The 12,724-nt window shown below is 42.3% G+C and overlaps 1 protein-coding gene across 1 annotated transcript in view; it reads left to right on the forward strand.

Annotated features, from left to right (window-relative positions):
• Positions 1-12,724, forward strand: part of BACH2 (BTB domain and CNC homolog 2) — a 180,241-nt gene that overhangs the window by 30,722 nt on the left and 136,795 nt on the right. The window contains exon 2 of the mRNA XM_053974383.1: positions 11,640-11,726. The gene's annotated coding sequence lies outside the window, so the exon portion shown is untranslated. The remainder of the gene's footprint in view (positions 1-11,639; positions 11,727-12,724) is intronic.

Here is a 12,724-nt window from a genome sequence, read left to right on the forward strand (position 1 = left end):
TTTTTTTGGGTCACCCGTTGCCGGAGTGCCCCTGTTCAGAACCCACGTATGGGCTGGGCAGGCACTGGTTCTGTGCTGTCCTGCCACCACAGGAGGGCAACCCAAACCATCCCTGGTGGCACGAAAACTGCTGCTTACATTGGAGAGGTGTTTGTCAAATGGCTTAAATGCCACCACTGTATGGATGCATTTCTAGTTTGGTTTTTGGGGGTTTTTTTTGTTTTTAGACAAAACAAAGTAGAGATATCAGCTGAGTGGCCTTCTTGAATGTAGGTAGGACAAGGGGTAATGGCTTTAAACTGAAAGAGGATGGGTTTAGATTATATATTAGGAAGAAATTCTTCAATGTGAGTTTGGTGAAGTACTGGAACAGGTTGTCAGAGAATCTGTGGATGCCCCATCCCTGGGAGTGTGCAAGGCCAGGTCAGATAGGACTTTGAGCAACCTGGTCTAGTGAAAAGTGTCCATGGCAGGGGACTTGGAACTAGGTGACCTTTAAGGCCTCTTCCAACCCAAGCCATTCTATGATCTACAAATAAGAGCTCTTTTGTTCCAAGATGCACCTGCAGCACATATGTAGACTGCTTTATTTTACTTATTCTACAGAATTCTACAGAAAACTTTATAAAAGGCACATCATGTCTCTTAAGCCATTCTCCCAACCAGCCCCTGGCTTAAAAACACTTCATGAGAAGGATGAGGGGTGTGCTGAGGTGTTGACACCTGCAGCATCAGTTGGAAAGACTTGGGGCTCTTGTATCCAGTGCCGTAGGGCTTCCTATGGGACAAACCTGGTCTGTAGAGCCTACAAGAGGGTGTCAAGGGGATTTATACTCTGGATTTGAATGCGTGCATGCAATGCTTTATTTTTGGCAACATGTGCTGCCAGCATCTCTTACCATTCCATGACTTACTGAGACATGTGAATAACTTCCCACTTCTCGACTGCAGGTTGATAGTGGTGCCCCATGTGGACTTGTGTGAACTCCTTTAGAGTACATAGTGTTGCTTTGCCTTTAGTGTGTGTACATAACTGCTCAGATAAAATAAACTCATAGTACCTCACATCAGCTGTCAGTTAAAGAAGTTGTGCATTTTTCCCTTGAGTTTTGGGATAATTTTTCTCCAATCTTTCCTTCTTTGAAAGTCCTAGTAGCATGCTACTTTTTAGATCTCTCTCTTTCTTTACAAAGGAAAAATCACTTTATGATCTTTTTGTGTTCAGAATTATGCAAAGGAGTTGCCGAACATAAACATGCAACTGTAAATGCCATAGAAATGTACTCCACAAAGATTCCACTGTTAACCACACCAAAGAAAACAAAAATGCAAGGTTATTCAGATCGAGGTCACATGCAGGAAATGACATTTAAATTCTTACTCATTTAAAATTAAGCCATCTTACTATTTTCCTCTTCTGAAGCGTTGAAGATTTTCCATTAGTTAAAGGGTTGTCTTGCAAGCCTTCAAGAACAAGTTTTTCCATTATTTTTTAGAGACTTGAGCTGTAGGGCTTTTTTAAAATTATAGAATGCATGTGCGTGTAAGAACTGTGTACATTTAATTGGCTATTTGAGAAGCTGTGCTAGGAGGCTGACCTCAGAAGCATTAGGAAATGGCAGTTCCACTGCTTATCTTTACAATTCATAAAAAGTATTGTTTAATTCTTGGAAGAAGAGGGTGTTTCAGTCTTGCTCAGTTTTTGTCTTTGTTCTGGTTTGCTTTGCTTTTTTAGGTGTTTTTCCTTGTCCACTTCAGTGCTGGGATATAATATTGAAACAACTGTGTGGTTTATGGCTTTTACTCTGAAGTTTTTCTTTTTTTCAGTGTGTTGAGTCATCTGTAAACAGATTTTTCTTGAATCCAAATAAAAAGTGAGGGCTGCGACGTGGAGCCAGTTTTGGCTGTGAAAACATCAGGGTCAAATTCCCTTGCATGCATCCAGTCCCAGGGGCAGTGGGCTTGGGCTTGCCCAAGTGTTGACTTTCTCCGCTGCTCCCAGCCGAGCTTGTGCCTGGGTGGTATCTTGACCTGTGGGTCCCCTCCACCACTGAAGTTGTCTAAACAAGAGTATTCTCCTTACTTTTTGAAGGAGTGTTGCTGGAGGAAGCATCTGTCCTTCCTATTCGTTGGAAGTGCTGATCCTTTGCTCGCTGGTTTTGCTGTGACTTGAATGCAGCTGTTGATGCTCCTCTGAAGCATGAAAGGACAGTGCATTTGTTTCGTTTCTCAGGTATCTGCCAGAAGTATTTGATACTGTTGAAGTATTGAGATGTTATCTCAATCACTTTCATTCTCGAGCATTTCTCCGTTGCTAAGATTGAAAACAAAACCACCAAATTTGAAGTTGAACTGTCTTTCAAATGAAGTATAACGTTTAATGTACTTTTAGCTGGTAAAATCATCAGAAGTGCTAACTGGTGTAATTTTGATAGTTACTGTTGAATCTTGTTTATTAGACTATATGTGTGTTCCTATTATTTACCACTTCTCCACAACATTGAGGAAAAACACGTCTTCATTTCCTGTATATTATTTTGTCAGCCACAAGTGTTTCCTATTGGAAGATGTTAAAATAAGTCTATCATGGAAAAAATAAATTAAAATATATTCTGTTAAGAAAAATGGGGAAAAAAAGCTAAAATCCTGTTAAATAATTAAGATGCTTTGGGCTCTATCAGGATTGACAGTGTTCTTGCCACAATATACATATGCAAAAACTGTAAGAAGTTTAATATTTTATAGCAAGGATAACTCCAAACCCTAAATCTACTGGCTTGTTTCTATGGTAACAAATATTGAAATATGTCTAGCCAACACTGTAGGTTCCCCCTATTTAATTTCTGTCTATGGGTTCTAGGAATTCATTAAGGATGTAGAAACCTTTAAAAATTGGTACATTCTGTTTTAAATTCCCTGAGATTAATGTTGAACACGAGTCTAAATTTTAGCACAAACATTTCTTTGAAAGAGATTTCTGAGCAAGTGAGGGATTAGAGTTTTATTCTAAGACTGTATGTGCGTTGATCTGGTATTTTTGTTCTTCATTGGCAAGTTGAAATTTTTTTTCCTGTGCATGACTACTGAAAAAAATGGAGTTTCAGTCTATAGATTCTGATGAAAATATGGAAGGCTGCTTAACTGGAACAGTCTGGCTGGAAGACAACAATGTTATGAGGTCAGCACCTGCAGGATTTAGTTTAGTGGTCAGAACTTTGTGGCCAGAGCTACTTTTAAGGGACCCTGTCCTACTCTTAAGATTAAAATGATGATTTACAAGGAGCTTCAATATTTATTTAAATTAGTTGCACTTTTTGTGTATTACAGAGCATATTCTAAGTGTCTGATTTAAGCCATTTTGTGTAGGACATCTTTTGGTTGTTTTTCTTTTGAGGGCAGCCCAGCAGTGTTGGGAAGTAATCTGAAGTGTTGGCTGTGAGATTCCATTTCCCTTGTGGTAACTGAAACCACAAGCACCTAGTCCCAGCTGTAAGAGGAAAATTTTGAAACTTTGAAGTGAGCATCAGGTTGATGCAATATTTTGCATCTGGTTGACTAGCCAGAGTTAGATGCAGCTGGAAACATAAAGACTTCCTCCCTCAGCCTGCGGGGGGATTCTGGTTTTTGCTGGCATGTAGTAAAGATAATGAGGCAGCAGAAAGAAAATTTCAGAAACTGAGATTTGCACTTAACAGCTGTGTTTCAGGAGCCCGTGGTTATGGACTAAATGTATGGTTTCTCAGAGGGCTAATAGCATCCAACCTTTTTTCCCTTGAAGAGACTTATAGCAGGGGATGTGGAAATCAGACCCAGCAACCTTAACTGATGCCTCGTAGGGCAAGGAGGTGCAGCTGGCAGTGACTCAAGTACTCAATAAAAGCAGAAGATGGTGTTCAGAAAAAGTGCAGTTTATTCATTCGTATCCATCTGGAACAGTAAGGAAGAAGGTGGGCTATTTATTGGTCAAAGGATTATCTCCACAGTCCTGTGTGAAAAAGAGTCGGAGGCAGTGATTTCCTCCCAGTGCTAGAGGAGCTGACAATTCTACTTACATCTCAGGCAAAGCTGGGCTGCAAGAAGGGGCCAGTGTATGTGCACAAGAGAAGAAAACAGGAATCGATGCTATTCAACTGTATTGTGAGAAATATATCCCTTCACCTCGCAAGCCCTAGGTAAATCTCCAAAACCTCTTTTTATTACCATAAACAATATGTCGAAAAAGAATTCAGGTGGTGTTCAGTGAAGAAATTGCTTTGGGTTGGGTATGGGAGGCTTGAGAGACATTCCTGTGGGATCATTCAGGGGTCCTGTTGGCAGGCACAGTCCCACCACCACTTCCAGCGCTGGGACCGAAGCGCCATGGTAGCAGGCAGCTCTGGTAACCTGACCCGTGCCCTGCACATCTCCCTACTCACACCATGCTCACACAGTCCGGTGAGGTTTCCTTTCCAGTTCAGCACCAGGTTTCCCCAGACATCTGGATCTTTAAAGCAGTTGAATCATGGTGCAGTAACACAGAAACAGGAGCCCCACCGAAACAAAGGAAACCTTTCCTACACTTCAGTCTGTGTGAGAGGTAGTCTAGGGTCTTCCTGCTGTGCCTCCAAGTGTCCAGTCACTGGCTGGCACCACTAGTCCCTGTGCCTTCTGTTGTGCAAGGGGTCCATGGCACCAGTTTGTGGCCTCTTGCCTTGTGCTCTTGCTACCCAGGGCACAACCTGCAGCTTTCAGACTGAGCTACCTGCCCTGAATGTATTCCTTAACAATGCCAGCTGTCATCTTGCTTCACCTTGGTGTGTATTTATCTGACCCTGGCCTGAGATACTCCTTTTTTCATCACGTATGTCCTGTGGTGTTTTTTGAACTAGCGTGGGCTGTGGAAATAGGAGCTGCAGAGTCACCAACAAAAAATGTTACCAGTCCCCCTGTCATCGGTGAGTTGTATCACTGTCTGAAATGCTCTCGAGAGTGTGTGCTTTTGTGGTACCTGAAGCCCCTGGGGTTTCTCATCCTGGAAAACATTATGGCTGTTGTGTGAGTTTTGCCTTCATGCACTCCTACACCATGCAGTCAAGAACAGTGATGTCCACTCTCATCAGTATTTTGAACTCTCCAGGCTTTATCCCAAGTCCATGAAAAGATTTTGATCTCTGCAATGGGCTTCACCCAAGGGGCCAATTTAAGTGATAGATGCATATTCCTGTTATTCTGAAATGATACTTTTCTGTGGGGCTGATTTTTTCTTCTTCCTCTTTTCTTTTTGTTTTAATGATGAAATTTTCCTTTTATTGAAATAGAAAAGAACTTCCAATCTTGTAACAACAAGGTGAAAATTGTCTTTTTAGGATATGAAGTCTCCATATGTAGAGTACCCAGTGCAGTGAGAGTTGTGGCTGAGGTGAAAGCCTTTTTTATTTGCTTCTTTTAATATACAATCACAAATTCAGAAGAAAATGGGGGAAACTGACTCAAGACTTGCTAGAAACAGAAACAAATGAAAAAAATTTGCCCTTACATTTCTTGGGTTAAGTGTGGTGCTTGCCAAAACCATGGATATTCTCCAGACCTAACTTTTTTGTATATGTAACAAAATTATTCAGTTTTGACGCTTTTTCACGTAGTAGTGATGGACTTGTCAGATTTATTTTCAGGAAAACAGAGTAGGGTTATACATGTGCATGAAGGCTGTAAATATTCCCATTCCATTGGACCTGTAATCTTCCACAGGCAGAACAAGCCTGCTCACTATAGCAAGGCCAGTTGGTAGCTGTCAGGAAGCTTTCATGACACCGGCTCTTCCACCTTATTTTAAAACATCTGGTCTATATCAGAGTTCTACTCACCCTTTCTGACTCTTGGAGCTGTGAAATAAAAAAGCAACTTGTATTCTTTCTTCTGTGATCAGCTTTCACATTTTCATATTGTCTCTGTGCGATCAGACACATCAAAATATGCTTTGACTTGCTCCTACAGTCTGAAAAATACTGTCCTGATGAACTGTGTAGTAAAATCCTGCAGAGAGTGAGCATGAGTTGAGGAGGGGAAGCACACGTGTGGTAAAATGGCAGTGGTTGTACAGACTGCTCAGCACAAGGCAGAGGCAGAGTTCAAGCCACGATTTCCACTATTAACCTTCATGGTGTTCATGCAGAACAGCTAGTCAGTGTTCTTTTGCAGATCTAATGCTAATATTTCCTCTAACATAAGCATGTCTAGGAAGATGCATACCAGATTATTAAAAAAATAATAGGCAGCATGAGTACATGCAGCTTTGTTATGGGAGCATGTGTTTCCTGCAGGAGTTACAGCCCCTCGTGAAAGGAGAAACAAGGATTTGTAGAACTGCGTGCCTTTTAAATGTCTCTCAGTGCTTAGTGCTTTCCTGAAAGTGTGGGTAGTAGGATTTTTTCTGATAGGTTATTTGGAGGCCTACAGTTTGGAACAGAAGGTGGATGGTAAAACTCCATAAGGCCTTTTATGTGATATTCACAACAATAATTTTACCAAGAGTGTCTCCCTACCCCATTTCTCAGCTGATTAAAAATTCAGTATCTTATTTTTGCATGTTCTGGAGGCAAAATTTTGAGAGGTCAGAGGTGACTCTGTTGCAGCTTCTTTTCTATCCTCAATTCCCTAGCCTTATGGTGAAGTGTTTTTCACTGTAGTTGGTTCTGCCATAGTGGTTAAAGACAGAAAATGTTTAGCTTAACCCTGAGGCAGCTCAAACTTTGTGCTGGATTAATTAAAAAGTAGTTCTGTGCCTTCTGTAGCAACAGTGTTTGGGAGGGAAATGGAGGAAGGAGCTCTGTGCACTGGGGACAGGAGGGCTCATCATGCCAGCCAGGATCCCCGCTGTCTGCCGGAGATCCTGGCGCATCAGGGCAGGTGTATTTTCTCCCAGGTCTGCCACAGCTCCTGGAGCTGAATTTTGCTTGCAATGGTCTGTCTCTAAGGGAGCTGTTCCACTATCCAGTGGTTGGTTTTTTGGTTTTTTCAAAGTTGTTTCAACAATCCTCTTTTCCATCCTGGGAAAAAAAAAAAATATCCCTTTGGAACAGGGGCTAGGTAACTAAGTTCTGTGCTTATCCTCCATGTTATGTACTTTGTGCAAGTTAAAAGGCTTGTTCTGCCTTTCATCTTGTGTGCTGTTTTCTGCAGATATTTCCTAACTTCTAACTTCTCCCATGACGTTTTTGCCTGGTTCTTCAGAAGACTGAATGGACTGAAAGAGGCTATTGTTTCTCCAAGAGTGCAGGCATGTGTACATCGGCTAATCTGGTTGGTACAGGATTTCAGGAGTGGGTGTTGAACTGAGGAACAGGATTGGGATGTGTGCGCCTACAAATTCTTGTGAGCAGTGTGCTCTCCTATTCTGTAAATAATATCACATGTCACTTTCTAGGTTTACCATTCATGTTTCTCCAAAAGTTGAACTCCCGTGCTGTGAGATGTAAACAAGGAAATGGCATACGGGAAGATTGCAAAAGTTTTGGTTAGCAGAGACTGGAAAGCTGTTCTGGTTTTCAGTCCTGTGCCTGGATAGTCAGCTACTTGATTGTGTGGAGACTCAGGATGTGTGTTTTTCACGAACATCATATGTTTAAAATTGATACTTCAATTTGAACATTATCTTTCTAGTGTTGTCTTGCTAGTGTTTTCCTTCCCCAGATTTGGGTTTTCAGTTTTGAGGTACAAAACAGGCAAACAAATACTTTTCAGCCTGGTGTTTAGGAGAAGGAAGAGTTTGTCAGTCGAGGTGCATTTGCCAGCTTTTGAGAAACTGCAATCTGAGCCTTGCATTTGCAGCAAACTCATTCTGCAAAGCACTTTGAATACAAGACATCAGGTGAAATTCATTGGGTGTTTTTTCCATTTGGATGATATCACCAAGGAGCAACAAAACCCCCAGTTACTGTTTTTGTTTACAACCAGCACCTCGTCAGATGAAACCTTGCCACATACTTGTTTCCCCTTTCGAGAGCATTACCTAAAAGATGATGGTGCTTGGATAACTCCAGCTTCCTTGTGGTGACCCAGATCTCTGCTGGCGATGAGATCTCTATCTCCACTGGGCACAGAGCAAGAACAGCAGTTGGGTTTTTGACTGCAGATCCACAGGCACGTTCCCATACGGTGTTTCCGGGCTCGTCAGCAACCTTGCAGCACCTTGGCTATTGTTGCTGACGTGCCCTTGTCTGCTGGCAAAAGGTGGGATTTTATTCCACAGTCTGGTTTCATGTACATCTCGTAAGAGGGTGTGAGGCAACTTTAGGGTGGATTTAAATACTACTTTTAGAGTATGAAGCAGCATAAAAAATCCTGGTAGGTTTGTTTGAGGTTTTTATGCAGCAACAACATTGTATGACTGACAGTTGGCTGCATCTTGACTTTGGTAGAGTTTCTTTTCTTGGTCAGGAATTGTTGCCACTTGCAAAACAGCTCCTTGGTACTAGAGAGTGCAAGCTGGGAAGACTGACACTTGCTGGTAGTTTAAGAATTTATGAGGATTTATCCTGTGGTTTGTTGATGGGATTTGGTTGGCTGAAATGCTTTTTGATGGATGAATTCCCAGGTGTGGATAAAAGCACTTGGCAATACTCAATCAAAGAGGATAGAGAAGAAAGACTGTGAAGTGAGGAGGACATGAGGGGTTGTCTGGCTTCTTTTTATTTACAGGTTGTCATATTTAACAAAGGGCTTACAGCTTCACCCATAATCTTGTGTGATTTTAGCACTGCTAGACCAAACTGCTATGTTGGCTGCCCTTGAAGGTCTTTCCCAATGCTTCTGTTGGATGCAACGTGGGGCAGCTTCCTTGCGTCACAGCCACCTCACTGTTTGCCCAAGTGGTGTTTCTGAAAGTACACGTCCTTTTCAGCAGCCCATGGTCACAGTCTATGAAGCTATCTCTTCCAGTCCAAGACTTCTTTTGTGTTAGAGTCTTGCTGTAGCCAGGAATGTTTGAGACATGTTTCTGCTGACAGTTTTCTGCTCTGCACTCCTGAGGATTGGATGTAGGGCAGTTTGGAGAGTTCCTCACAGTGGAACTCCCTATTTACAGTCAGTGAATTCATTAGCGCCCTGAATTATTTACCTTAAAGAATTCAAGTCTTGAATTATTTACCTTTAAGGTCTGTCTTCCTGTGTTGTGCCTTTGGTTAACTGTAGACCTGTGCTCTGTTATAAGCTATTAATGTCTAAGGTAACATAATATCCAAGGAAGTTTCAGCTATTTACTGGTAATTTTATTTCCATACACAAAATACATTGCAATATTGCAGCTGATCTTTAAGGTCCCTTCCAACCCAAAGCATTCTATGATTCTGTAAGTTCAGACTGACACTCTGATATAAAATGGATTTGTGTAGATCCTGTAAATGCATGGACAGTTTTTGATTATGTCGTCACATTCTTCTCTCTGCAAGTCGCCTGCCTGCTGCCAGCTGTAGCTGCAAACCCTGGGCAAACTCCCTATTCAGCATCTTGGTTTTTCTCTGCTGTCCCATATTTGACCCAAGTTTTTATTTATGGCATGGTACTCAAATCCTACTGAAGAAGTTTGTCATTTCCTCACAATCTTACTCTGTTTACCAGTGTCAGGCTTCAGGATTTGACAAATGATTTGGGAAGCCCCACTTCTCTTTGCAGGAGGAGACTTAAAAGGACAAAGGATCCTGAGGATCTCAGCCTTGCTGCTGAGATGTCTCTAAACTCCATACTGTTTCGTGTACAGTTCCCTTCTGCTGTGACTGTTCATTACTTTTAGATGAGAGAAGCCAGGTTTTCAGGCTGGTTAAGAATTCACTGTTAATGGCCACTTGAGTGATACTGAGTTTGAATGACTGGTGTAGTGCTTCATTGGAGCTTCATGGCAGCTCTCCAAGGCACAGCTCATCTGCCTGGACGCTGAGAGGGTGGCAGGGAGTGTCAGGGTGGCTGCCATCCTTGCTGCCAGCAGCTGTTCGAGTTGTCATGCACTCTTGCCCTGAAGCCCTGATGCACAGCTCAGGTACATCCCACGTGCCAAGAGTGAAGGCAGCTGCAGCAGGCAGCGCTCACCTGCCACATTTCCCTCCCTTCTCAGGGGTGAGTGCTTGAACTCATCAGCGTTCTCTCTTCAACGTATCTGTGGTACACCAAAGACTTTGCAGGAAGCAAACAATGGCATTGTGCACTGGCATCATATAGTCTTGGACGTGGCTCTTCAGCAGTGCTGCAGCTGCATGCCCAGCAGGCAGTCCTCCATGCCTAACCCCAATTCTTGCTCTCTCCCCATCCAAGCTTCCAATTTTCTGTCCCCATTAAGTGGATTTTCTTGTTCTGACATGTTTTACCTTGCCATCCCCTTGTCCAGATCTTGGCTGCTCTGTTTTGAGCATAGATTACTCCAGGCTGCAGTAGGGAGGCCACCTGGATCAGGAGACCCTCCTTGCTTGGGAGGTGGCCCTACCCTGGCAGCAGATGCCAGAGGCAATGGTCACTTCTCTTCTGCTATACCATGGACTAGACTGTGTTCACTGCGTTGTGTGGCATCGGGCTAAATCCAGGTTTAAACTCTGTTCCAGACATTGTGAGAATTTGGTCTTTCCAGCCACTTTCTTGGGAATGTCTCAATCAGACCGCTGTGACCAAAATCTTGCAGCAAAACTTTCTGTAAGTCATCCATGTCAACAATGGACAGATTATGCTAAAATTCTGAGCCCTGAAATGCAGGAAGGGTATGGCAGCCATATCCCCCAACCTGTGCTCTGTCTGGGTTTAATTGTGTATGCCCTTGTGAAGGTAGGCAAGGGACCATGTACACATGGTTGGGTTGCATCTCTTTAAGTGAAGGGTTTTTTAAATATGCTTTCAGAGAAAGCAGTGAAATACTAATAGCATTTGCAGTACTGAAAAGCCTGTTTCCTTTACTTAGCATGTGTCTTCTGGCCACTCAGAGAGGCTGGGGATGGGGCAGTTGAGGTTGTGTCTTCAGCTGGATTTCTACCATACGGGCTTTTTTCTTCCTTATTTAAATGTCTTCTATGAAGTGTATTGGCAGGAGAATTTGACACTAAAGCTTAAAGCTACTAACATGGGAAGCGAGGAGTAAACACAGACACTAAAAGACCCTTTTGAGAATTTTAAGTGGAGTCACTACTTAAATAATGTTGTAGGTACAGAGTATGGAGAAACTTTATGATTAAGTAATCTACTGTTAATGCAATTTTGCAAGTATTATTTTTACATCACTGCTGTGGTTATTAGTGGCATGTATTTGATGTTGATACTGAAAGAAATTTGATTAGCTTTCTCTCCCTCTGTATTTCTGCTTTTGGTGGCACTGTCTGCTTGACATTGGTCCAGGTGCTGCCAGTCAGGATGGCCTGGGAAGAGGGCAGAGGATTTGGGCATAGGAGAGCTGTGTTCTCCTGTGTAGCTCTATAAGTGGGTTGTGGTATCTCATCTCCCTCTCCAAACTGGTATCTGTTGCTTCTATTAGTGATTTTGGGGAAAATACTTTTTCTTGTTTAATGTTTTTATGAGATGAGGCAGAAAACAAAAGATCTGAATATCTACTGCAAAACTGCTGTAATACAAAAAAATAGATAATTGCTTGCAGTTAATCAATTTTCTCTGTTGTTTTGTTTTTCACACAGAGCAATGAGGCAAGAGAGAAGTTTTTAAAAACAGAAAAATGTGATTGCATAAACATCGTTGTTGGCAGGAGGACTCAGTGGATTCAGGTAATAATGTGACACCACTTTCTATTATGCTTTAAAAACTGGCTGGGTTTCAGGCTGTCAGTGGCCCTTTGTCAGGGGCTGAGGAGTAGAGGAAGGTGACAAGGTATAACAAGACCCAGTAGCTGGCTGTTAATTCATTCAAACCAGATGAGAGGATGTGGGTGATCCCACAGTGCTGGGGAGTGATGCTGGGGGGCTGCAGTAGCTTCCTCCTTTATGTCAGGCTGTTGTATCTGAGTCTGGGTTTTTTTTTGTTTTGTTGGGGATTTTTAACGGGCTTTTTTTTAACCCTAGGAGATTCTCTCCTTCGACCTCTTACAGCTTCGTCGATGTAGGCGGGAAGCTCCATGCCTGTTTCATGGAAGAAGGTCAAATGATGAGCAGTCCTTTCAGACTGCAGAACCCTGAATCCACGAATATTTCTCTTGAATTCCCCCTTTAAAAGGATTTCTGGATCAGAGCAGATCATTATCTGCTGAAAGACCCAGATCTAGACCTTTACTGCTTTAGAGAATGACTGCTGGTTATTTTCTGTGTGTGAAGACAATTTCTTATTGCATGGTTGTAGGAAACCTAATGTGTGATATTTAAGCATACTAATAATGTTTGCAGCATATTATCTTGAAGTAATGGATTTTAACATATTTAGATCCTGTTTTTTAGAAAAAGTAAATTCCAAGCTAAAATGCAGCTCTTATGGTTTTAATAATTTTAATTATTTCCCTCACTCAAGGGGAGTACAGAATGAAGGCAGGAGGAGTTTACAGTGCTAATTGCACTCCACGTTTGTAATTGGGAGCAGATCCTATCCTCAATCTTCTTAGGCAATCCTAGTGAAGTCATCAGGCTTTTCACAAGCATATGGTTTTCCCCACGCCAGTTTGGTTCTGGGAATAAGGGCCTATGCTGTGCTTTTTCGTTCGCCGATTTCTCATACGGAGGAAGTTTGAAAAATATGCATCATCTTCTCCAATGTAGATTCTTGGTTTCTAGCAACA

The sequence above is a fragment of the Vidua macroura genome, chromosome 3 (genome assembly GCF_024509145.1).
Source record: "Vidua macroura isolate BioBank_ID:100142 chromosome 3, ASM2450914v1, whole genome shotgun sequence".
In the NCBI taxonomy this organism is placed as follows: Eukaryota; Metazoa; Chordata; class Aves; order Passeriformes; family Viduidae; genus Vidua; species Vidua macroura.